The sequence below is a fragment of the Acipenser ruthenus genome, chromosome 35 (assembly GCF_902713425.1).
Source record: "Acipenser ruthenus chromosome 35, fAciRut3.2 maternal haplotype, whole genome shotgun sequence".
NCBI classification, from domain to species: Eukaryota; Metazoa; Chordata; class Actinopteri; order Acipenseriformes; family Acipenseridae; genus Acipenser; species Acipenser ruthenus.
Genome location: NC_081223.1, coordinates 5,823,016 through 5,848,571, shown reverse-complemented (window position 1 = coordinate 5,848,571; position 25,556 = coordinate 5,823,016). Strand labels below are relative to the sequence as shown.

Below are 25,556 nucleotides of genomic sequence, written 5' to 3'. Positions count from 1 at the left end.
GTGAATAACACGCTCCTTATAAGATACAGTACTGCTCCATTTCACACTGCTGTGAATAACTGTGACAAAGATGGCTGCAGGGAGGAACTCAGACCAGAGAGAAACACACAGACAGAGACGGTGGTGATGCTGAGCTGAGTGCAATGGCTGCACTCAGCGTTTATTAACAAAATAAAAAGGTTTACCAAACAGAACACAAAACAGGACACGGCACTACACGCCAAAATAAACAGACAGACAAAACGAACTACACAGACAAACACGGTGAGCTTCTTTTACTATTATTACTTTTAAATACCCTCCGTCTCCTAACCCGTTCTCCACTCACCGAACACCAACCCCCAGTGAGTGAAAACATGCAGCTTTTATGCAGTTGTACCGAGATTCGATTGCTAGTCAATCATTCAATTGGAATCTCGGTACAACTGCACGTGAATTAATTAAAGTGCAATTCCCCGTGCTCACATATTACTTTTTACTTGCACGTGATGTGATGTGCCATCCCCGTGCCTAAATACAAATATACAATTTACACACACGTGAAACACAGACCGCTTATATCCCGTGTACCAATGCCTATACACCAACATTTACACACAACACGTAACATATAACACACACAGGGGGGGCACTTTGCCACATATACCCCCCCTTGTGCAACGCACACATGGCCTCAACGGCCACCTCCCCCCTTAAATACCCAGCAGTCCAGGCAAAAGTCTCGGGCTGGGACGGGAGGCTTCAGTGGGCCCATGGCTGGAAATGCTGTCAGCTCCCCTGCCGGTAGTGGCACGGCTGACAGCATGCTGGTCCCGTCCTGCAGCGAAAAAGCTGCGGGGGCAGGTGGTCCCCCGACCTCCCCCTTCTTCATAGCCGGCAGCTCCCTCCTGTGGGGCTCCGGCCACAAGAACTCCTGCAGCGAAACTGCTGCTGGGGAAAGTGGTCTCCAGACCTCCTCCCCCTTCTTCGTGGCCGGCAGCTCCCCTTTCTGGGGCTCCGGCCACCGTACTCCCTGCGGAGGTACGGGCAGCAGAGGCAGCTCCAGCTCCTCTGCTCCTGGCGGTGGTGGAGGCAGAGGCAGCTCCAGCTCCTCTGCTCCTGGCGGTGGTGGAGGCAGAGGCAGCTCCAGCTCCTCTGCTCCTTGCGGTGGTGGTGGCGGAGGCAGAGGCAGCTCCTGCTCCTCTGCTCCTGGCGGTGGTGGAGGCAGAGGCAGCTCCAGCTCCTCTGCTCCTTGCGGTGGTGGTGGCGGAGGCAGAGGCAGCTCCTGCTCCTCTGCTCCTTGCGGTGGTGGTGGTGGAGGCAGAGGCAGCTCCAGCTCCTCTGCTCCTGGCGGTGGTGGAGGCAGAGGCAGAGGCAGCTCCACTGCTCCTGGCGGTGGTGGAGGCAGAGGCAGCTCCTCTCCCTCGGGTGGTGGAGGCAGAGGCAGCTCCTGCTCCTCTCCCTCGGGTGGTGGTGGAGGCAGAGGCAGCTCCTGCTCCTCTCCCTCGGGTGGTGGTGGAGGCAGAGGCAGCTCCTGCTCCTCTCCCTCAGGTGGTGGAGGCAGAGGCAGCTCCTGCTCCTCTCCCTCGGGTGGTGGAGGCAGAGGCAGCTCCTGCTCCTCTCCCTCGGGTGGTGGTGGAGGCAGAGGCAGCTCCTGCTCCTCTCCCTCGGGTGGTGGTGGAGGCAGAGGCAGCTCCTGCTCCTCTCCCTCGGGTGGTGGTGGAGGCGCTGCCGGCTCCTCCGACAGCGGGGGTAGGGCTGGTGGCGCTGCCGGCTCCTCCGACAGCGGGGGTAGGGCTGGTGGCGGGCGTCTCCGCTGGGCTCCCTTCAGCAGCAAAAACAGCGGCTGCTGTGGAGCCTGAGCTTCACGCCCTCGTCCCTCCCAAAAAAAAATAGGGGTTTGGGCCTTCAGCTCCTCCCCTCCGGACACAGGACGCACCGACTCCTCCCTCTCGGGCCGTGGACGCACCGACTCCTCCCTCTCGGGCCGTGGACGAACCGACTCCTCCCTTTTGGGCCGTGGACGCACCGACTCCTCCCTTTTGGGACGTGGACGCACCGACTCCTCCCTCTTGGGACGTGGACGCACCGACTCCTCCCTCTTGGGCCGTGGACGCACCGACTCCTCCCTCTTGGGCCGTGGACGTTCGGGCTCCTCCCACTCGGGCTGTGGACGTTCGGGCTCCTCCCACTCGGGCTGTGGACGTTCGGGCTCCTCCCACTTAGGCGCAGGACGTTCGGGCTCCTCCCACTCAGGCGCAGGACGTTCGGGCTCCTCCCACTCAGGCGCAGGACATTCGGGCTCCTCCCACTCAGGCGCAGGACGTTCGGGCTCCTCCTCCCCTGGCTCCTGCTCTGGGCAGTCCTCGTCCTCATGCCCATATGCAATGCACATGGTGCACCACCTTGGCTCCCTCTGCTTCCTCCTCATTTTTCCCCCTCTCTGCCTCCTTCTGCTCACCTTCCTCCTTTGGGCTGGTTCCTCCTCCTCTTCCTGGAAGGGGCAGACAGCCACCGTGTGCCCATACACCCCGCAGGCAAGGCACCAACCTTGGTCCTCCAACCTGCCGAGGAGATCCTCCAGCTCACTGCAGCCGTCTCTCCAGTTCCAGCCTTCCATTTTTTTTTTTTTTTTTTTTTTATTTATTTATTTTTTTTTTTTTATTTACTTTTCCACAAAAAAAAACTGCGGTTCCCGCTCTGGCCTGAGCCCTGGAGGCGCTGTTGTCCCGGTTCTGACACCACGTGTGACAAAGATGGCTGCAGGGAGGAACTCAGACCAGAGAGAAACACACAGACAGAGACGGTGGTGATGCTGAGCTGAGTGCAATGGCTGCACTCAGCGTTTATTAACAAAATAAAAAGGTTTACCAAACAGAACACAAAACAGGACACGGCACTACACGCCAAAATAAACAGACAGACAAAACGAACTACACAGACAAACACGGTGAGCTTCTTTTACTATTATTACTTTTAAATACCCTCCGTCTCCTAACCCGTTCTCCACTCACCGAACACCAACCCCCAGTGAGTGAAAACATGCAGCTTTTATGCAGTTGTACCGAGATTCGATTGCTAGTCAATCATTCAATTGGAATCTCGGTACAACTGCACGTGAATTAATTAAAGTGCAATTCCCCGTGCTCACATATTACTTTTTACTTGCACGTGATGTGATGTGCCATCCCCGTGCCTAAATACAAATATACAATTTACACACACGTGAAACACAGACCGCTTATATCCCGTGTACCAATGCCTATACACCAACATTTACACACAACACGTAACATATAACACACACAGGGGGGGCACTTTGCCACAATAACACACTCCTTATAAGAGACAGTACTGTTCCATTTCACACTGCTGTGAATAACACACTCCTTATAAGAGACAGTACTGCTCCATTTCACACTGCTGTGAATAACACACTCCTTATAAGAGACAGTACCACTCCATTTCACACTGCTGTGAATAACACGCTCCTATAGAGACAGTACCGCTCCATTTCACACTGCTGTGAATAACACACTCCTTATAAGAGACAGTACCGCTCCATTTCACACTGCTGTGAATAACACGCTCCTTATAAGATACAGTACTGCTCCAATTCACACTGCTGTGAATAACACGCTCCTATAGAGACAGTACCGCTCTATTTCACACTGCTGTGATTAACAGGCTCCTATAGAGACAGTACTGCTCCATTTCACACTGCTGTGAATAACTCACTCCTTATAAGAGACAGTACGCGTCCATTTCACACTGCTGTGAATAACACACTCCTTATAAGAGACAGTACCGCTCCATTTCACACTGCTGTGAATAACACACTCCTATAGAAACAGTACTGCTCCATTTCACACTGCTGTGAATAACTCGCTCCTTATAAGAGACAGTACCGCTCCATTTCACACTGCTGTGAATAACACACTCCTTATAAGAGACAGTACTGTTCCATTTCACACTGCTGTGAATAACACACTCCTTATAAGAGACAGTACTGCTCCATTTCACACTGCTGTGAATAACACACTCCTATAGAGACAGTACCACTCCATTTCACACTGCTGTGAATAACACACTCCTTATAAGAGACAGTACTGTTCCATTTCACACTGCTGTGAATAACACACTCCTTATAAGAGACAGTACTGCTCCATTTCACACTGCTGTGAATAACACACTCCTATAGAGACAGTACCACTCCATTTCACACTGCTGTGAATAACACACTCCTATAGAGACAGTACCGCTCCATTTCACACTGCTGTGAATAACACGCTCCTTATAAGAGACAGTACCGCTCCATTTCACACTGCTGTGAATAACACACTCCTTATAAGAGACAGTACCGCTCCATTTCACACTGCTGTAAATACACCCTCCTTATAAGAGACAGTACCGCTCCATTTCACACTGCTGTGAATAACACACTCCTATAGAGACAGTACTGCTCCATTTCACACTGCTGTGAATAACACACTCCTTATAAGAGACAGTACTGCTCCATTTCACACTGCTGTGAATAAAACGCTCCTTATAAGAGACAGTACCGCTCCATTTCACACTGCTGTGAATAACACACTCCTTATAAGAGACAGTACTGCTCCATTTCACACTGCAGTAAATACACACTCCTATAGAGACAGTACCGCTCCATTTCACACTGCTGTGAATAACACGGTCCTTATAAGAGACAGTACTGCTCCATTTCATATATATATATATATATATATATATATATATGTATATATATATATATATATATGTATATATATATATGTATATATATATATGTATATATATATATATATATATATATATATATATATATATATATATATATATATATATATATATATATTGTGATTGTCAGAAGCCTTTTGGCCACTTTCAGGCAATTTGTTTGGTCCTTGTTTTTGCTGAAATTTGCATATATTGATTACCCATAATTCCATAGCTACTGTGTTCAATCAAAAATAATCTAAACTTCATTGATATAGCACCTTTCAACTGATGTAGCTCTTCTGGGATGAGGTGGCTGTGCATTCCACAATCTGGGAGCACAAGGACTAAAAGATCAAGTGCTCTCTCTGTCTTATTGTTTTTCTTTTGTGTTGTTCAATAAAGGGATTTTAAAATTCAATTCTCTCTCTCTCTCTCTCTCGAGCTGAGAGCGGTGTGTTTGAATAGTGCAGGTCCGTTTTTAGAGTCTTGGTTTTACTATTTTTACACGGTTAATTTAAAAGGAATTTTATAAGTTTCTTCAAAAAAGCTTTATTTATTTATAGCCTTTCTATTTCAAATTGTATTGTTATTTATTTATTTATCTATCTATTGGCCTTGCCATTTGGGAGGCTAAGTTAGTTTGTGTAGCCCAAGATGGGCTCACACTCTGGCGGTATAGAGGGACTGACACGGAGACATGGGTTCAGGTGTGTGCCCGACAATGAAGTTTCCGTGGAGGACGTTCTGTTATCGGTCGGTAAGACAATTGGTTTTAACAACATTAAATCTGCTTCACGTATGAATAAGGCCATTGTTGTGTTTTTAAGTCAAGAAACTCTCGTAAATAAGATTGTGGAGGAAGGATTTTCTGTCAATGGTGCTTTTCTTTCTGCTTTACCTCTTTCAATTTCTCTGAGGAAAGTGGTTTTATCAAATGTCCTCCCTTTTATTCCAAATGTAGAGATTGAAAGAGAATTGGCAAGATACAGTAAAATCATGTCCCCTATTAGAATGATTCCGCTCGGCTGTAAGAACCCCGAGGTGAAACATGTGTTGTCTTTTCATAGACAAGTGTTTGTATTGCCGCATAACCCGGGGCAGGATCTTAATGTAGCCTGGAGATTTATTATAGAGGGGAAAGAGTGTGTTATTTTAGCAACCTCGGACACAATGAAATGTTTTCATTGTGGCGAGGAAGGGCATATGAAGCAAGCCTGCCCTAAGCTCAGATCAGCGGCTGCGGCGGAGGGCAGCGCTGAAAGGCAGGGGGCTGGTCAGGCTGAGGGTGTTCGCTCATCCTGCTGCTCCTGGGGAGCCGAGCCATGGCTCGCTGGTTGGTGGAGATGCGGGGTCTCAGCCCAGCGCTGCCGCTGTCGGAGAGTCGGGGCTGGGGGAGAGCGGCGGCGACGGCGGTGATCAGGCCGTGGCTGCGGAGCTTCCCCGCACAGGGAAGGAGGCTAGCGGCAGCGTTGGACTAGCATCCAGTGACGCCATAGCCCTGCCCTCAGCAGAGTCCTCACGGCCGGAGGAAGATGAGTCGGGAGCCAGAGAGGAGGATTCTGTCTTTCAACGGCCCCCTTGGTGGGCCGCTCTCTTTTTACTGTCTGTCGTATGTGAGCGGCTGTGTGCAGCCACCCGCGAGTGAGTCTTTTCCTAAAGAGAGTTACACAAGTATCCTCCTCGGGGCTAGGCCTGCCATATCCCCGCTGTCGAGTGACCCAGCCGCCCTCCCTTCCTCGGGGCTAGGTACTACCGTATCCCCGTCTGAGTGGAGTCGCCGGCCGAACCTGACCGCTGCGGTGAGTCGGTTCATGTGCGTTCGGTGTGCTCTCTCTCTCTCTCTCATTCCTTCCTTCTTATAAACTGTAATTTTTGCTTGACATAAACTTCACCCACCGCGGCTTCGGCCTCTGTCCCCCCCTGGTACACGCTTTGCGTTGACCACGCGGTCTGGGTACGCACTTTGCGTAGCGTCCTCTCCGGTGCTGCGGTACCGCGGCGCACGCATAGCCCGATTTCTCTTGGCACAGGCTGCGTATTATCCGACGCCAGCGTAGGAGCATAACGCACACGGTACTTGGTTCCCAGTACGCAGTGTACGTAGAACGATATTCACAGCACATATAACGCGCCTGTGCTCGTTGCTCCTTCCAAAAAGTTACACACAGAGCGCAGGGTATGCAGTTTACGCTCCAGCTGCACGAGGCGTCTAGAACGTTCGACGTTGCGCTTGATCTAAAGTGCAGTTACGCACAGTGCGCACGATACGCAGTTCACGCAGTATATGGTACCCATTGCGCAAGGCGTTTGGAACGCTCGAGGCAAGCAGTGCGGTGCACGTTGCGCTCGTTGCGTAAGTACTGCTCTACTAGCGCATAGCCTGTGTTGCTGCACGGTAATACCAGTACGCACTGAGCTCAGCTCAAGCGTTGTATGCAGTGTACATATTATACGGTGCAGGCGTAGTTGGTTGTACACTAGTGCCCATACGCTGCGTAGTACACGGTGCACTTGTGCCCACGGTACCCGGCACTGGGTAAGTGGTGTTAATAGCCTTACTTGTAGCCCTAGCGAAATTACACTGTGTTAGTACCTGTGGGTCAAACACAGTGAAAGCAGTGCTTAGTGCTATGCACAAGCCAGACGTCCTGTCTCAGGACTCTGCCTAGCATCTCAGATACAGTACACAGTGCGCTTGGGACGCACGGGTTATTGCGTAAGCACTGCTCAACCTGGCACATAGCTCACGGTGCTGCACAGTATCTGTGAAAACAGGATACTCGGTGCGCATGGGGCTCAGCATACCTTGCTGTAACGCTAGTGAGTGGACACACTACGTTAACACTTACCAGTGTTCAACGTAGTGCAAGCAGTGCCTCAGTGCTAATGCAGAGTCAGCACCATATCGAGGTCCTTCCCTGTACGGCCTGCGACACATCATACCCACAGGACGTATGGTGCTTAGTAGGCAAGTGCTTAGTACATCAGGGCGCATAGCGCCTCGGGTGCTCGATGCACGAGGTGCCTCGTTGCCTTCTGCCTGTAGAAGGTGCAAGGTGCTTCACTCCGCGGTAAGCTACACGCTGCTCCGGTCGTGTGACTGCACGTAGTCCAGGCTAGACACCCCTGTCCAGTTACTACGCTGTGTTCACTCTTTTTCTGCTTAACAGCCTAAATCGCTTTGCGATTGCGGTCTGCTGAAAGCCTTACAGAGATCGCTGTTTTCTGCTTTCCTCTGCTGTTAAGTCGCCCTGGATAAGGGCGTCTACTAAGGAATAATATAATAATAATGTTGCAGTTTAAAAGAAAAAGAGACACGTGTTCCCCCACCGGGCTCCGGCTCTGCCGTGCCCCGCTGTGGAATTGACTCTGCTGGACTGGCTCAGCCCACCCTCTCGGTGTGCTTAAAATATTCAGTTCACCCAAGTTGCCGTGGTGTCTGCGTTATTACCCTCACAGCTTGCTGTTGTGGGCGTGAATGTGTGTTTTTATTTCACTGCCTTGTGTTTTTAAAAATAATAAAAACGATACAAGCGCGATTCCTCCATCGGGATCCAGCTATGCTGAGACTCGCTGTCGAGATGCTTACGCCGGCTTGTTTAAAAAAAACAAAACAAAATCAGTTACCCGCGTTGCCGTGGTAACTATTATTTTTACCCGCACAGCTTGCGTGGACGGTGTGTATTTTCGGTTCTTGACTGCCTTGCAGTTTAAAAAAAAATATACAGCTTTATTTCCACCGGGACCCCGGCTGAGCTGTACGGTCCTGGCCAGACAGCAGGCTCAAGCCCTTGCTGTGGCCCTGGAGCTGACCCCGCCTGCACCGGTGGTTGCCCCGGATGTTACGCGCTGGCATCTGCCGTACTCGGCAGGCTGTCTGGCCGGGCGAATGGTTTATCACACTGGACTGAAAGAACGTGGATTCCACGTTGCTATTCGTCTAGTGCACAGGAAGTATCTCCGCTTCACCTTACAGGGGAGTGTCCTGAGTTTTCTGTGCTGTGGTTCAACCTCTCCTTAGCCCCCGCACATTTCAAAGTGCATGGATGCCATCCTAGCTCCCTTGCGGCTGCAAGTGATCAGGGTGATGAAGCAGCTGAACGACTGGTTGATCTGCCCAGTCGCAGGAAGGAGCAGTGGCCCACACAGTGCAAGCCTGCCTGTCGGACGACAGAGTGGCTGCCATTTGCAACTGTCTCACCCTGTTCAGCAAGGGTTCACAGTATAATTGGTGTTGTGTTAAAAACTATTGGGTCTGATGGCCTCGGCTTCATCACTCACCCATCTAGGGTTACTCCACAAGCGCCCGATCCAAGTGTGTCTCAGTGCCTTAGGCTGCACCCCAAGCATTACAGACACTGTCAGCTGACCGTGTCTCGCCTAGGCTGGGAAGCCCTATGCTGGTGGAAGCAAACCTCTCTTCTAAGCAAAGGATCAAACATAGGAGTGATACAAAACTATCAATTGGTGATGACAGACGCACCCAACTCTGTTGGGGGCCGGTCTGGGCAGGTGGAGGAGTTCGCGGACCCTGGTCGGATCGCTGGATATAATGCGTGGGAACTGAGAGCAGCCCACGAGTGGTCCAAAGCGTTTTTTTGTACGCTTTCCCGCCTATACCGCTGCTCCTGGCTTTTCTACGAAAAGTCGGGTTAGAGAAGCATCAGTTCTCCAGGTGGCCAAGAGAATGTGGTTTTCGACCCTGTGCCAGCTGTTGCATAGCCAGCCCTGGGAGATTCCACTTCGTTGGATCTCCTCAGTCAGGCAGAAGGCTCTCTTTGGCACCCGGAGCCACGCAGGTTCCAGATATGGGTCTGGCCCCTGTAAGGGACTGCTGGCTAGAACTAGGGCTATCGGACCCAGTTGTGGGTACCATGCATAGCGCTAGGGCAGACTCCACTAGGTTTTTTGTATACCTATAAGTGGAAATATTTTCAAGCTTGGTGTCTGGCTAGAAACCTTGACCCCATCACTTGCCCTAGGCCAGTCATATTGCAGTTCCTGCAGGAACTGCTTGGTGCTGGACGGTCACCTTCCACCTTGCAGGTGTATTCAGAGGCTATCTCTGCTTGCCATGCCCCTGTAGATTCTATGTCTCCGGGTGTGCATTTTTGACTACCCATTTCCTTAAAGGTGCACGGTGATTACGCCCTCCTAGGAGGACTGTTCTCCCCGAATGGAGTCTTAATATTGTGCTAGAGGCTCTCACGAAGGCCCGTTTGAGCCCTTAAATTCCATTGAACTGAAGTATCTGTCTATGAAGACAGCCTTCCTCTTAGTTATCACCTCTGTAAAGCAGATCAGTGAGCTGCAGGTGCTGTCTGTGCACAGCTCCTGCATGCACGTGTGGGAGGATGGAAGTGGAGTGTCGCTGCGCACCAACCCCGCTTTCCTCCCCAAGGTGATTACAGCTTTCCACATTAACCAGTCTGTGGAACTGGAGTCTTTTCATCCACCTCCGTTGCTTCAATGGAGGATGAGAGATTGAATTTCTCTGCCCAGTGCAGGCATTGAGATGTTACGTGCTAGGACAAGAGCGCTGTGTCAATCTGACCAGCTGTTTCTCTATCACTGAACACTGACCCTAGGACAGCCCCTCTAGCAGCTTTTGTCACACTGGATTGCAGACACGGTGTCGACTGAATATGTTGGTGTAGGGTTACCCCCAACTGGTAAAGTAGCTGCGCATTCGACTGTCTGAGATTGTGCTGTGGCTAGCTGGGCTACGCCGCATACTTTCACCAGATTCTACCACATTAATGTAGTAGATCCTGTTGTGCCATCTGTGGGCACAAGGGTCCTTGAGGGTGTAAGTTCACACCGCTAACCTCTAGGTTAGACAGTGCTTGTGCGTCCCTCATATGCTGCCGTTCCTTCTCCCTCGCGACGGCTCTGGTATACATTATCCCATACTTAATGTTGGTGGTCGTCTTCGACTTGAAAGGGAACGTTAGGTTACCTACCGTAACCCTGGTTCCCTAAAAGAGAAGACGACCACCAACCATGAGGTCGCTCTGGTCGCCCTCACGGGTTTGGCGGAAAAAGAGGGAGATCTTCTGGTGAGTGACGGTTTTATACCCTCGGTAGGCGGGACCGAGTGCGTCATCACAGGAAGGGGCCTTCGGCAGCTCTGATATAGAGAGCTCAGTATTACCTACCTCAAGGGCAGGGAATATCCCATACTTAATGTTGGTGGTCGTCTTCGACTTGAAAGGGAATTATTAATTGTTGATAATACTTAGAATACCAGATACATATTTAGCATTAAAAAGCAATACATGTGATTTATTTAAACAGTCGTTCATTATTTTGTGTATCAGCGGCCACACAAAGCTGAGCGCAGTGCGCTATACTGTAATGATGCTACAGTCATTCTGTCCGGACTGCACCTGAACCATCTTAAAAACACGAAGCCCCTAATAAGCTAATTTGTAAAAGTTAGTAAAGAGTTGCGCTAATATAACGAAGCTAAATTTGAACTCCTAGCTGGTACAACGAGAGAAGGCGAGAGGGCGGGGCAGAGGAGGAGGGGGAGACGCTGCTAGGCAACCGGCTCGTGAACATTCCGCTCAGCTGAGGAGAGACCGTTAGGATTTAAAAATGCGAACGTTCCGAGCGGTGTTAGGCGCTTCGTTAAATTAACAAACCGTTTCTGGCATTTCAATATAACCATATTTTAAATACTCAAATAGGACTGTATTAAAACATATATATGTTTTTCAAAGTAATATGTTATTTGGAATATTAAAACAATCAAATTAAATAACACATGTTTGGACACCAAAATATTGTTCTTCCTCATAACGTGTTAGAAAATGTAAACAGCAGTTGGAGAATGCCGAAGTCGATCATCCTAGCATGTTAAACGAGGGCATTTCTCCTGTAAGCTGCGTCTACTAATAGATGGTTTATACTGTTCTCAATGGTCCACATCCCAGCCTGAGACCACGATCCAGTGGTCGACGGAGATGTTTTTCAAAGTAATATGTTATTTGGAATTTTAAAACAATCAAGTTAAATAACATGTTTGGACACAAAATATTTTTCAGTGACGTTAACAAGTAGTCTGTTTACAACAAAAATGCAATCTGTGTTAGAAACACTATTTTAGTCCGATTTAAAATGGAAATTAAAATGGTATTGAGTGCTGAAATTTATTATTTTTAAAGATAAGTGAAAGTCAACTGTCAGAAGTGGGATTTGAACCCACGCCTCCATTCAGAGACCAGAACACACAATTCTTTAGAAAGACAGAGTCCTTGAGTCTGGCGACGTAGACCACTCGGCCATTGTGACAAGCTGCGTTTGTTAATGTAGAAAACCGCATTATTTATTTCAGCACACACTAGGGGGTCGTATCAAGGCCCGATTGGGTTTATTACGCACATACCAACTGATGCTCCATGAATGATGTTAAGACAATTCTAAAAAAAAAGAAACGGATTGAAGCCAACCCAAAACAGTAAGATTATTTATTTCAATATCGTTATAGCTATAAACGATGCACGCATTTTACAATAGCAATTGCTATTTGACAATGACCAATAAGTAATTTTGTTGCAATACTGTATACAATGTGAACAGAATCAGACTTTGCTCCGTTGTCTCGAAGAAACATCTTCAATTTGTATTTAAAAAGGACGCCCAACGTGGGGCTCGAACCCACGACCCTGAGATTAAGAGTCTCATGCTCTACCGACTGAGCTAGCCGGGTTGACTTTGCGAGGGATCTTTCACTGTAACCAACTGAGCTATTAATTTGTCATCTTATTTGAGAAAATAGTGAATGACAGAACCAAAGATTCCAAATATAATCCACTGAACTCTAGCTTTATTATCATAATGAAAACAGATTACACATGACCACAGTTCTGTATCAAAATTAAGTCGTAAGTATATGGTTTCCATTGTAGCTATTTACACACACTGCTCTGTTGTCTCCCAGGGTGTTATCTAACAAAACGACATATGCTGTGCTGCCATAATTGATTACATAGACTTTCCTGCCCCGTGTTGCTTTCTTCTTAGATGTGATCTCAAGTTCTGATGAGTTCTGCTCCCTCGATCACGTTCTGCAGCATCTCGCCTTGCTCATCACTCCCGTATGCTTTGGCTGCGTAATGGGTTGGTCTCTGTGGCGCAATCGGTTAGCGCGTTCGGCTGTTAACCGAGAGGTTGGTGGTTCAAGCCCACCCAGGGACGGTGCTTTATGCATTTCTTAATCACATTAGAAAATGGCACTCTGATACGCTGTTATTTCATCCAATTACGCTGAAGAATAAGTGTGCTCTGTTTTTTTACTTCAAAATAATACAAAACCGATATCGTCTTGTTGTTTGCCGAAACCCGGGATCGAACCAGGGACCTTTAGATCTTCAGTCTAACGCTCTCCCAGCTGAGCAATTTCGGCTTGTCAAGCCTTCTTTTTCGAGATAACATTCTTTTTTAGAATAGTTGTAATATAATTACGTACATTTCTAAACAATCCGTTAGAAACATAATATCAAAGCGCTATAATTTATTTCAGCAGGGAGGCCAGCCAATCAGGCTCACATGCTGGGGATAGAGTGTTTCTACAGCCAATCAGGCTCACATGCTGGGGATAGAGTGTTTCTACAGCCAATAATACGCGATGGTTCCAACCAGACCCGCCTTCTGCTAGTGACGCTTTCATTTCAGTGCAGGAAATAGAGAGGTTTGTTTTGTTCATGTGTGGAGAGGTGGTTGCAGTCAGTGATGATTTTACAACACGCTGTCTCTTGCTGTTTAAAGTATTTAGGCTGGGATGAAATGTTTTCTAATAATTAGTGATTTTTGTGTTTGTTTATCACCTGCACGGAGTTCCGTGAAAAGGAAAGCATCCCTTTTCTGTGTTGAATTTCACACACAGAGCGGAGCGCGTCAGTCGCAGCTACAGACAAGTCGAGCTTTTCAATGAGATGATTTACTGAGAAACAAACGCGTTGAAGCTCCAGCAGAGCTCTGCGCGATTCTGAAAGACCAAAGTAAAGTTACTCCTTGCAAAGCATGTTGTTTGTGTTCTTTCTTTATCACACCAGAAGAAGTGATGAATATATTTGAATGGGAAGGCTACAGTAAAAAATAAATATTACTAAATACAAACCGCAGCCGGTGTTTCTGATTGAAAAGAGGATTCCGCTAGACCAGTGTGAAACTCAAACCAGTGAAGATGGACGCATCAGTGTGTCCGTGTCGCTCTTTCAAGACGAGCTCGCCTCTACCATCGAGCACGCAGTGAAAGCGGCTCTACACACCGTCTTGTGTACGATTACTAAAGCTGTTATCAACAAATTCACTGAATTCAGAGTGAAATGGAACAAAAAGGAGAAAGAGAATGAAAGTCTGAAGCTGAGATTGGAAATATCAGAGAACGAGCTGAAAGCAGTGCGAGGGTGTATAAACGCTGCAGATGCAGACATTAAACAGCCTTTAATATTTCAAGGTAAGATTGATTTTATTGTGTGGTATTGCTTGGTCAATCCAGCACCTTAAACTACCTTCTGTTGGAAAGATCTTGGTTAGAATTTCTCTTCGGACACGTTTTAAAGTGTTTGATTATTATAAGCGTTGTTAATAACACAGTTCTGTCCTAATATTGGTTATAAGGAGTCTAATCAAGACATTGTATTATTTTATATATTTAAATAGGTAGTCTAGAAATTAATAAAGTACTAGATTGGTAAATCTTAGCCAGTCTAATTTAAGAGCCTTCAATGGTATCCTTCTGGTAAAGTGATGTCTTGTATAGAGTCCCACTGAGACAGTCACAGACCATATTGCAGAGGGTTAGAATAATGATTTGTGATTTAATATCAACATACAGGCAGCAGCACATGGGGTTTCAGTGTTTGATTGAACTGTTTGACTGCGAATCTATTTTTAGATAAATGGTTTCATTGTATTCCGCTCCAGTGCTGTTGAGTTTGTCTTTGGTACAGTCGCGGCTCATTCGCTGCTCGTTCTTGTGCTTTAGTCCTGTTTCCTTCTTGTTCCACACACACACATTTACACGATCTTTCCAGACCTCACTGTGTGAATAAAGGGGGCAGCAGCAGCACCCTGCCTGCACCAATCCGCTGTAAGATTTTGGACCCGAGTGGTTCCACAAGTTCAATTAAGGGTTGAAGTTGGAGGAAGTAAATACAACACAGTAAGGTGTCAACTGAATTGTATCATTTTATTGAGTCTCTAGATTGAGTCTCTAAATAAAGTACTTTGTTCAGCTGATGGTAAGCAGAATTAGGAAACGATCGCTCATATTGCTTATAAACATTTACTAATCCAGGTTATTATTTAAGAGCAGAGATGAGTTTGCACGGGATACATACAATAGGGAGAGCCACACCATTACAAATGTATTTTAATACTACAAGGGATGTTATTGGATTTATATCTACAGGTCATGTGATGTTGCTCAAGTAAGCTTCCAATGTTCTGCCTAATGATTATTACACAGGTGGAGTTTGTACAAAAAACATATTGCGGCACTTGAAAAAGTTTGAGTTGTGTAAATCACCTGTTTAAATGAAACTGCTTTGAGAATAAGCAGGTTATCCTGCTGCAGTCGCTTGTCTGCTCATTGTATTTGACACATTGAAACTTGTATTCTGCGTTGACCGTTTCCTTCAAAACCGTTCTCACAATACAGGATCAGGTAACAAAAAGACATTCCTCAGACACTTTGCTAAGACTGCAAGTCTCCAGGCTTGGTTTCTAAGCATATTTGCAGTAGAGAAATGGATGTTTGCATTAGAACAATGCAAAGGCAGAACGGCAGTCATGATGGTGATTGACAGGGAGGTAGAAGTGGATGCAATGCTCCAGTGTGAGGCTACAGGAGGTGAGAAAGACCAGCAGCACTGAGTCTTGTACAGGACGTAGAATAAAAAGATGTTCATATGAAAATGCCTTTTCCTTCACTTTGTTCATAGGAACACAAACACAGCGTTAACCGACAATTGCAATGTAGAATAACAGGAATGGTATCAATGCCATCATGTACCTAAACCACCAAACTATTATACCGGCTCACCCCTATATGAAATAACTGAGGAACAGTAACTTTAAATCCCTGATCAAAGCAACTAACAAACCTAGCTGGTAAGTAAGAGATCTAATTGTATACAGTTTTGTTTCCCACAGATCCCAAAGAGAGCCACGCTATCCCTGAATCGGAAGCACAGGAAGGGCCAAAGATAGAAGCAGGAGTGGTGTGCAAGTCTAATTCAGGTTACAGAGCTGGCATGTGTTAAAGATGAAGAGGTCCCTCAACAGGAATGTGTTCCTATTAAAGAGGAATTCATAGAGCAGGAATGTGTCCCCATCGCAGAGGAACTTCCTCATGAAAATCATGTCTGTACACTTGAGGAGAACAAGAAGCTGGGATCCAACCTGTGTGGTGACTCTCCATCTGAATGTGAACTGGGATTTAGAGGTAATCCTACAAAACAAGCAGCATTGAGCTGCCTGTTCATCCTGCAGAACCTGGTACTGAACACCAGCAGTGTGCTTGAGATTCATATTTTAACCAAGGGGAGCTGCCCAACCACTATGTCAACAAGGACATCACTGTGCTTGCTTCTGAGGCACCTGCTAGATGTGCTGCCGCTGCCACGCCTCTTTAGAATGCTGTGAGATCAGCGGTGTCCAATCACGCTCCTGGAGGCCATTCCACTGGGTAAGGAATGAAAGAATGAAAGAAAGAAAGAAAGAAAGAAAGAGCAAAAGAGAGAGAAAGAAAGAAAGAGAGAGAAAAAAAGAAAGAAAGAAAGAAAGAGCAAAAGAGAAAAAGAAAGAGAGAAAGAAAGAAAGAAAGAGAAAGAAAGAGAAAAAAAGAAAGAAAGAAAGAGAGAAAGAAAGAAAGAGCAAAAGAGAGAGAAAGAAAGAAAGAGAGAAAAAAAAGAGAGAAAGAAAGAAAGAAAGAAAGAGAAAGAAAGAAAGAAAGAAACAAAGAAAGAAAGAAAGAGAGAAAGAAAGAAAGAAAGAACAAAAGAGAAAGAAAGAAAGAGAGAGAAAGAAAGAAAGAGAGAAAGAAACAAACAAAGAAAGAAAGAGAGAAAGAGAGAAAAAAAGAAAGAGAGAAAGAAAGAAAGAAAGAAAGAAAGAAAGTTTCTTATTTGCAGGATTTAAGTTAAGCAATGACAAAAAAGCACAGTCCTGCACAGACCACACAATTTGTTTAGAAACTCAACCTGACTAATCATCGCTAATCATGCATAACATCAAGGGCTACTGTATATCCAGAAATCTCCTGGTTAAACCTCACAGCTCTGCATTGCAATGTAATGGGGAACTCTCTGCCTCCCTGTGTTGAGTGTCCTATGAAGCTGTGCACTGCAGTCGAGGGAATCCTTCATTGCTTCATGAAGCTCTCTTCTCCCTGTTCCAGAGGCAGAGGATTCAGGTGACAGTGATGCTGAACTGGACAGTGATGGACTCAAAGGAGAGCGGGAGTTGGGTGAGTCCTTTGAAAAGCACATCTGGGTAGTGTGTGGGTACAACGTTAAACCTTCAAGAGGAACACATTGTGAATTACAGATGATAGACTTAAGGCCAAACCCCAGTGAATCTGAGCACATTTAGCTGCTGTTTCTCTACTGGCACTAACACAAAGTGCCCAGATCTGTTTCCTAATGTACTTCTAACTGTATAAACCTATTTCTGTTTTACCTGATAGGAGACAATATGATGGAGAAAAGAGCTGACAGTGAGTACAGATGGCCTATAGCTTCTTCTGTTGAGTGTGTTTCTGCCTGTCTGTCTGTCTGTCTGTCTGTCTGCCCGTCTGTCTGTTACACTGAAGCAGAAGAGGAAAACACAAAGCTTGAGGGATATACACTTTGAAAATATTTCACCTGTTTGCATTTAACATGTGCATTTAAATGTGTTGATGCAGCACCTTTAATAAGACGTATTGTATTAATTGATCACCTTAAATTTCAGTAAGAAGGATCGCCCAACTGAGATATAATAACTTGACTAAAAGGTTGTCCTGTTCCCTTACCTTTTTATCAATCAATGTTTATTTTATATAGCGCCTTTCATAGTTGACCACAGTTGTTTTGTGCGATTGTTCTGTGTGATTCTTTTCATATGTAATGCAGACTGAAATATCTTTCTGTTAGTAAGTGCCATCACCATCTAGTGCATAGCAGTGAATTGAAAGCAGAAGGAAGCGTGATCCAGTCACTGGCTCTTCTATAAAGACACTTTGACTGATCCAGCCTACATTATGTACATATATCTAAGACAGGCAACTAGAACTGAAGAGCAGCTCCTGAACTCAGGTGAAAACATTGTAACGCACACTCTAACAAAATGAAATCTGAAGCTCCTTACTGTTCAGCAATCTTCTTTAATGTACATTGAAATCCTAATCCAAATTTGGAGAGTTCCTCAACATGGTCTGTGTTTAAATAGAAGGGATGCAACCTACTGTTTGTTTAATGATCTTCACATGCTTTCTGTCTCCTGAAGTGGATTCTGAAGTGGTCCTGACACAGTCCATGGTAGTGAAGAAGGATGCCCTGTCCAAAAGATACTACAGAAGTAAGTGTGTGTCTCTCTGGAGCTGGCTCCTGGTTTGGGTGAACTGCATGGATTGTAGACTGAAGGTCAATTGATTGAAGACATTCCAGTAAATGGAACTCAAACATGAATATAAAGTGAACTATTAAATCCAATAACCACTGTTTCTGTTTTTCTTTTTCTTTGGAACAGCTTACTGTTGTAAGTATTTTATTTTATTATGGTACATTAATATGTAGAAATGAATTGTATATATATTTTTAAATTGTATTTAATGGTGTATGTTTATTTCATTTCCAGATTATAGCATCTGTGCTCGTGGTAAGTGTGAATCTGATATTTTAATAAAAATGTGACTGTACACTACAATACAATACACATGTACTGTGCGTGTCACAAGAAATGAATACATGTTAACAATGGGGCCTCCTACAGATGATGTTGAGAATATGGAATGGGGTATTATTGTATAATAGTATGAATTAGCTGCTCTTAATATGAAATGCCATCTTTATTTAATACATACTCACATAGTGAGGTGTTCTGTATACTCTGGGAGGGGATATAAAGAAGGAGCCCTGTCTTTGGATTTTGCCAATAATAGAAATGTACAAATAGAGAGACACTCCTTTGAAATATATAGCTCTCTAATACGCTACTGAGGCCCCATTCTTGTATAAAGCAGCCACTGCAGTGACTTCAAATGGACTGAACTCAATATATCACTTGTATCTTTCACAGTAAGGTACAGATGCTACTATGGTAAGTAAATGGATTCTACTTTATTTTATGCAGCAATCAGTGGGTTTTATTTATTATTTTCAATCAGGGCATGAATTGTTTATCAGTGTAGCTTTGCTGAGAGGCTTCAGTGACACAGTGACTAGAGTGCAGAGCTGCAGTGTGGAAGGTAGTGGGTTTGAGCAGTTTAGTGGTTAGTGCTGGGCTGTAGTATAGGAGTTAATGGGTTTGATAGCTCAGTGTTTAGAGAAAGTGGTGCCCTGCAGAGTGGAAGGCAATGTGCATGCTTGTGGATCTGAGTATTACTTTTTTATTCATTAGTCTTTTAGCAGTCGCTTTTCTCCAAAATGCCTTCGAGACTAGGGGGTGTACTATGCATCAACAACTGCTGCTGCAGTCACTTACAATAGGACTCCAGTTTTACGTTTTGACTTGCTCAGGGTCACACACAGTGAGTGAGTGGCTGAGCCGGGATGTGAACCTCCTGGTATCAAGCCCTTTTCATTAACCACTGGGCCACTGTCCCTGGGTAGCTCAGAGGGTTGAGTTCTGGGCTACAGTGTGGAAGGCAGTGGGTTTAAGAAGCTCTGTGTTAAAAATAGACTGTTCCTAATTATCTTTTCTTTTTTTGTGTAGCTCATCACTATCACTACTATTTCTACTACCATCATGGGTACCGCTGCGCACGCTGTGAGTATGCTTTTGTCATTTCAGTGAAACAAAATATAAAAGCAGGGGTTAAAACAAAGGAGCTTTGATCTAGGATTGCTCTGAATAAAACCTCAGAAGCATGTTTGGCATTTGAACTAGTATAGAGGGTTTCCGTGTTTTTTATTGATAGGATTATATTGCGAGGTTGTGGTGGCTCCACAGTTTAGCAGTTGATTCCATACCCTTTGGGATTGTGAAATTGCATGCTGAATTACACAAAGCTTTACTCAAATTTGTAATTCAAAGGAGTGCAATACAAAGAGTGTGGAGGATGCTGTCTACACATGGGAGGGAGTTCAATTCTGCAGCTCAGTGTGACACTGATTGCCTATATTATTAGACAATGCTGACCATTACCACCCCACAATCCCATTACCTAGCTGTGCAATGCTCTGTAGGGTATGGATCAGAACAATAGCTTTTCTGCCCAGGTTGCTGATAATGTCTTCAATTGGTTTCAGACTGGCGTACCTACCACTGCAGGCGATGCCAGCACTACTGAGAAGCAGCAGCGCCCAGGGATCACAGTGCTGGAGTTTACCTGACAGCAGACCTGCAAGCAAAGCTTAAACACACCAGCAACCTTCTTTTGTAGCATGGCTGTAACCTTTCTGTTGTGGTCCCTCTCCAAACACACAGCTACAGCACCCATACTTATTTCTATCAGGCCATTCCCAGTTTGTTTAAAACAGCTGCTCTCTGTTGTGCATTTGGTCAATCTCTTCAAGGATATATAATATGGAAAGTATGGAAAGGTGTCCTTATTTAACATGTAGTCTCAGATTCTCAGTGTGATCACATGCTCACACATGTTTGAATAGAAACACAGCTGCACATGGGCACATATACAAAGCGTTACTTGGAGAGCGTGCATGATTGATTTGCCCCAGCTCATAATCACTGCACCGAGTCAGGTTTGACCAGTAGACTCCTTTCTTCTCCCAGCTCCTCACAGCCACCCTGTGATGTCACAAGTGACCCGTGACAGGCCTTGTTCACAGACTGACAAAAACATTGTGTTTATATAGAGATTTTCTTCATCTCTCAATTATTTAAAAATCTCTTTATTTGCATTCATGACAACAAATGCTCCAACTGTTGACCAGTATAAATGCTGTCCTGCCAAAACAACACTATCTGCTGTTACATGAAACTGGGTAAAAGCCTGTCTCTTTCTGTAAAGCTTTTTAAGCTGGTTTATTTCACATGACATGTATTCTTGTCAAACTGCCACCACTGAAATCATTCAAAAAGCACTTTTTTATTGACAACAAAGAACTCTTAACAGGCAAGGGAGGATTCATGTATTTCTTCTTTCTTCTGCATTGCATATTTAGTAAAGGAGAAAGTGCCTGATTGTTTCTATAATGTCATCGGTTTAGCCGTTCAGAAGCACGCTGCTCTTTCCCAGGTAATTGTTACTTGCATATTGTGGGTAAACCAAGAGGCATGATGAGATGCTGGAGGCATTATGGCAAACCCTGCTTTTACTTTACTGTGTGCTCCCTACATTAAACTGGTTATTGAACCTGGACCATCTCTCATCTTTCACTTCTACTAATGAATTACTCTCCAACTCTGGGGAAACAAATCACAAATGTGTGTATTGTATTATCATGATGTGCTAGAATTGACCTTGCTCTAAAGACTCACTGTGCTGTCTGTATTAACTTGTATTATAACAAGGTCAAGTTTATCGATTAATGTCAGTGGGCTTGGACAGCATTTAAATACTCCCGCTTCTAGAACATAAGAAAGTTTACAAACAAGAGGAGGCCATTCGGCCCATCTTGCTTATTTGGTTGTTAGTAGCTTATTGATCCCAGAATCTCATCAAGCAGCTTCTTGAAGGATCCCAGGGTGTCAGCTTCAAAAATATTACTGGGGAGTTGGTTCCAGACCCTCACACTTCTCTGTGTAAAAAAGTGCCTCCTATTTTCTGTTCTGAATGCTTCTTTATCTAATCTCCACGTGTGACCCCTGGTCCTTGTTTCTTTTTTCAGGCCGAAAAAGTCCCTTGGGTCGACATTGTCAATACCTTTTAGGATTTTGAATGCTTGAATCAGATCGCCGCGTAGTCTTCTTTGTTCGACTGAATAGATTCAATTCTTTTAGCCTGTCTGCATACAACATGCCTTTTAAACCCGGGATAATTTTGGTCACTCTTCTTTGCACTCTTTCTAGAGCAGCAATATCCTTTTTGTAATGTGGTGACCAGAAATGAACACAATATTCTAGGTGTGGTCTTACTAATGCATTGTAAAGTTTCAACATTACTTCCCTTGATTTAAATTCAACACTTCTCACAATATATCCGAGCATCTTGTTGGCCTTTTTTATAGCTTCCCCACATTGTCTAGATGAAGACATTTCTGAGTCAACATAAACTCCTTGGTATTTTTCATAAATTCCTTCTTCAATTTCAGTATTGCTCATATACAGACACAGACCACACTGTAGTGTTTAGATGAATGGATGTGAGGAGCTTTGTGTTAACAATGGGAGAACTGGGCTGACTGGGGAGGTAACTGATGCCTATGTCAATTGTCTTATTACTGTGTTATTACATTATAAACAGCAGTGGTGCTCTGGCTCCCTCTTGTGGTCAGTGTGAATGATGGCAGTGTGTGCAGTTATGCAAGGCACTGATGCCTGTTTCCAGGCTATACAAACACAGAGATGGATTCAATCAAACACTAAGTTCACAGTTTAATAGAAGAGTGGATTAGTTCTATTTGTATATGTGTTCTAAGCGCTGCACTTGTGTTTCAATAGGTGTCATATTATGATATTTATAATGCACATTTTTATTGCCTGCGTGCAGTACCTTACACTTCTGTGTATTAAATGTCAGTTTCCATGTGTTTGCCCAGTTCTGAATGCTGTCTAGATCATTTTGAATGACCTTTGCTGCTGCAACAGTGTTTGCCACTTCTCCTATTTTTGTGTTGTTGTAAATAACAAGTTTGCTTACTATACCAGAATCTAAATCCTTAGTGTAGATTAGGAATAGCAGAGGACCTAATACTGATCCCTGTGGTACACCACTGGTTACCTCGCTCCATTTTGAGTTTTCTCCTCTAATCTGTTTTCTACATGTTAACCACTCCCTAATCCATGTGCATGCATTTCCTTGAATCCCACCTGCATTCAATTTGAGAATTAATCTTTTAGCAGGACTTTGTCAAAAGCTTTCTGAAAATCTAAATAAACCATGTCGTATGCTTTGCAATTATCCATTGACAATGTTGCATCCTCAAAAAAAGTCAAGCAGGTTAGTTAGATACGATCTCCCTTTCCTAAAACCATGCTGGCTGTCTCCCAGGATACTTTTACCATATAGGTAATTTTCCATTTTGGATCTTATTATAGTTTCCATAAGTTTACATATAATAGAAGTCAGACTTATTGGTCTGTAGTTACCTGGCTCGGTTTTGTCTCCCTTTTTGTGGATCGGTATTACGTTTGCAATTTTCCAGTCTGTCGGTACAACCCCTGTGTCAAGAGACTGTTGCATGATCTCGGTTAGCAGTTTGTAAATAACTTCTTTCATTTCTTTGAGTACTATTGGGAGGATCTCATCCAGCCCAGTGGATTTGTTTATTTTAAGAGCTCCTAGTCCCTTTAACACTTCTGCCTCTGTTATGCTAAAGTTATTTAAAACTGGATAGGAAAAGGTTGACATGTGGGGCATGTTGTCCGTATCCTCCTTTGTAAAAACCTGTGAAAAGTAATCATTTAATATATGCTATTTTTTTATTTTTTCATCTATGATTTTGCCATTTGTATCTCTTAGACATTTAACCTCCTCTTTGAATGTTCTCTTGCTGTTATAATATTGGAAAAACATTTTGGAATTGGTTTTAGCCCCCTTAGCAATGTTCATTTATATCTATCTCTCTTGGCCTTTCTAACTTCCTTTTTGACTTGTGTTTGCAGTTCCAAATAGGAGTGGCAAACACTGCAGCAGAGGACATTCAAAGTGATCTAGACAGCATTCAGAACTGGGCAGACACATTTCAAATGACATTTAATAGAGAAAAGTGTAAGGTACTGCACACAGGCAATACATTTCTCCCCCTTCCTTTCTATATTGGTTAATTGTGGGCTCTATTTTCTTTTTTAAACATCACTGAGTCCCTTGTCCCTGTGCAACCACGATGTAGAAACATATAGAGAATGTATGGGAATGGTCAATAAACATCACTGCTGTTTCACTTAAAGCGTGTTTATTTATTTCTAATACTGGACCCTGTCTTAATACTGTATTACATTATGAATATGAATATAGGAGAATTATTAATTGTAGATAATACTTAGAATACCAGATAAATATTTAGCATTAAAAAGCAATACATGTGATTTATTTAACAGTCGTTCATTATTTTGTGTATCAGCCGCCACACAAAGCTGAGCGCAGTGCGGTATACTGTAATGATGCTCCAGTCAGTCTGTCCGGACTGCACCTGAACCATTTTAAAAACACGAAGCCCCTAATAAGCTAAATTGAAAAAATTGCGCAGATATAACGAAGCTAAATTTGAACTCCTAGCTGGAGCAACGAGAGAGGGCGAGAGGGCGGGGCAGAGAAGGAGGGGGAGACGCTGCTAGGCAACCGGCTCGTGAACATTCCACTCAGCTGAGGAGAGACCGTTAGGATTTAAAAATGCGAACGTTCCGAGCGGCGTTAGGCGCTTCGTTAAATTAACACACAGTTGCTGTCATTTTAATTTTGAAGAAAACAATATTTTAACTCAAACAGCACTGTATTAAAAAAAAATACTTTACTAGAAGTTCCAGACCGTTTTCCAACAAATAAAAGGTGATACGTATTTATAATAAGTATATTTGTTATGATATTAAGACTAAAGAAATGTGCTACAGTTTGATGTATAATTTATTTATTTATTTATTAAATGTTGTATTTCTTTTTTAATATTGTATTGTTTTCACAAAATAACATCCGTACATTATCAGTTCATCTGCTAGAGTAATCAAATCACAAATATTACTCGTCAGTAATTCATACACAGACACACTGTGGTAACTTCAAGAAGTTAAAATGTAAGGCTGGATTAAAGTTTAACCAAATAAATAAGTAAATACATTTTTATCTCTTGCTGGTGCCACGGCTTGTCTCTGTATCAATTCAGTGATATTTGAGGTTTTGTTTAGTACACACTAGCAGGTGATCTGATAATCTTATTGATGTTATTTTGTGAAAACAATAACACGTTAATACTGCGCTACAAAAAATGACTCGCCGTGTTGTAACTTGTGCGGGTGATGTCACGGGTTGTCATGGCAGCGCCGATCATCACGGGAGGGGTTATCAGTGGTTGTCTAAAACATTTGATTTTAAACCGTTTTGTATAATATTTTCTTTTTCGGGGCTTCGCTAATAGCTTCTTGTTTAGTCTTTGTAGATATTGAACTGGATCATTGTTTCAACGTGCATGTCTGGGTTTTGTCCAGTAGATGGAGCTGCTGCTGCTGTTGTGATGTTTTGTTTAGCAGAATGCAGTTCACGTACCGTGTTACAAACGGGACTGCGCTGCACAGAGCGGTACAAACTGTGCAATTAAAATCTCCGGTAGTACTACAGACGGGCCGCCGATAATCATCTCTGATTAACCCAACATGAATATAAATACAAACCCAGTCTGTTTCAAAGAGCACTCAGAGTGACGGCGCCAGAGAGTCTGATAGCAGGTTTAATAATATGAATGTGCCTGCTCGAGTCTCGCATCAAACTCTCCGTCCTCTTTATAATATAAACACATTACACCCCCCGTACTACACACGGTGTTTCCAGTGTAGTGAATTCAGTTCCAATAACT

General features: G+C 44.3%; 1 protein-coding gene and 3 non-coding genes across 4 annotated transcripts in view; 2 read left to right on the top strand and 2 right to left on the bottom strand.

Annotated features, from left to right (window-relative positions):
• Positions 1 to 12,357: 12,357 nt before the first annotated feature.
• On the bottom strand, positions 12,358 to 12,430 carry trnak-cuu (transfer RNA lysine (anticodon CUU)). The gene has a single exon. It is a non-coding gene; the product is annotated as a tRNA-Lys (tRNA).
• A 414-nt stretch (positions 12,431 to 12,844) lies between these two features.
• trnan-guu (transfer RNA asparagine (anticodon GUU)) lies at positions 12,845 to 12,918 on the top strand. Its single transcript has one exon. It is a non-coding gene; the product is annotated as a tRNA-Asn (tRNA).
• A 135-nt stretch (positions 12,919 to 13,053) lies between these two features.
• On the bottom strand, positions 13,054 to 13,126 carry trnaf-gaa (transfer RNA phenylalanine (anticodon GAA)). The gene has a single exon. It is a non-coding gene; the product is annotated as a tRNA-Phe (tRNA).
• Positions 13,127 to 13,334: 208 nt separating this feature from the next.
• The window catches only part of LOC131705312 (zinc finger and SCAN domain-containing protein 21-like), a 118,538-nt gene continuing 106,316 nt past the window's right edge, over positions 13,335 to 25,556 (top strand). Inside the window, exon 1 of the mRNA XM_059007737.1 lies at positions 13,335 to 14,179. The gene's annotated coding sequence lies outside the window, so the exon portion shown is untranslated. The remainder of the gene's footprint in view (positions 14,180 to 25,556) is intronic.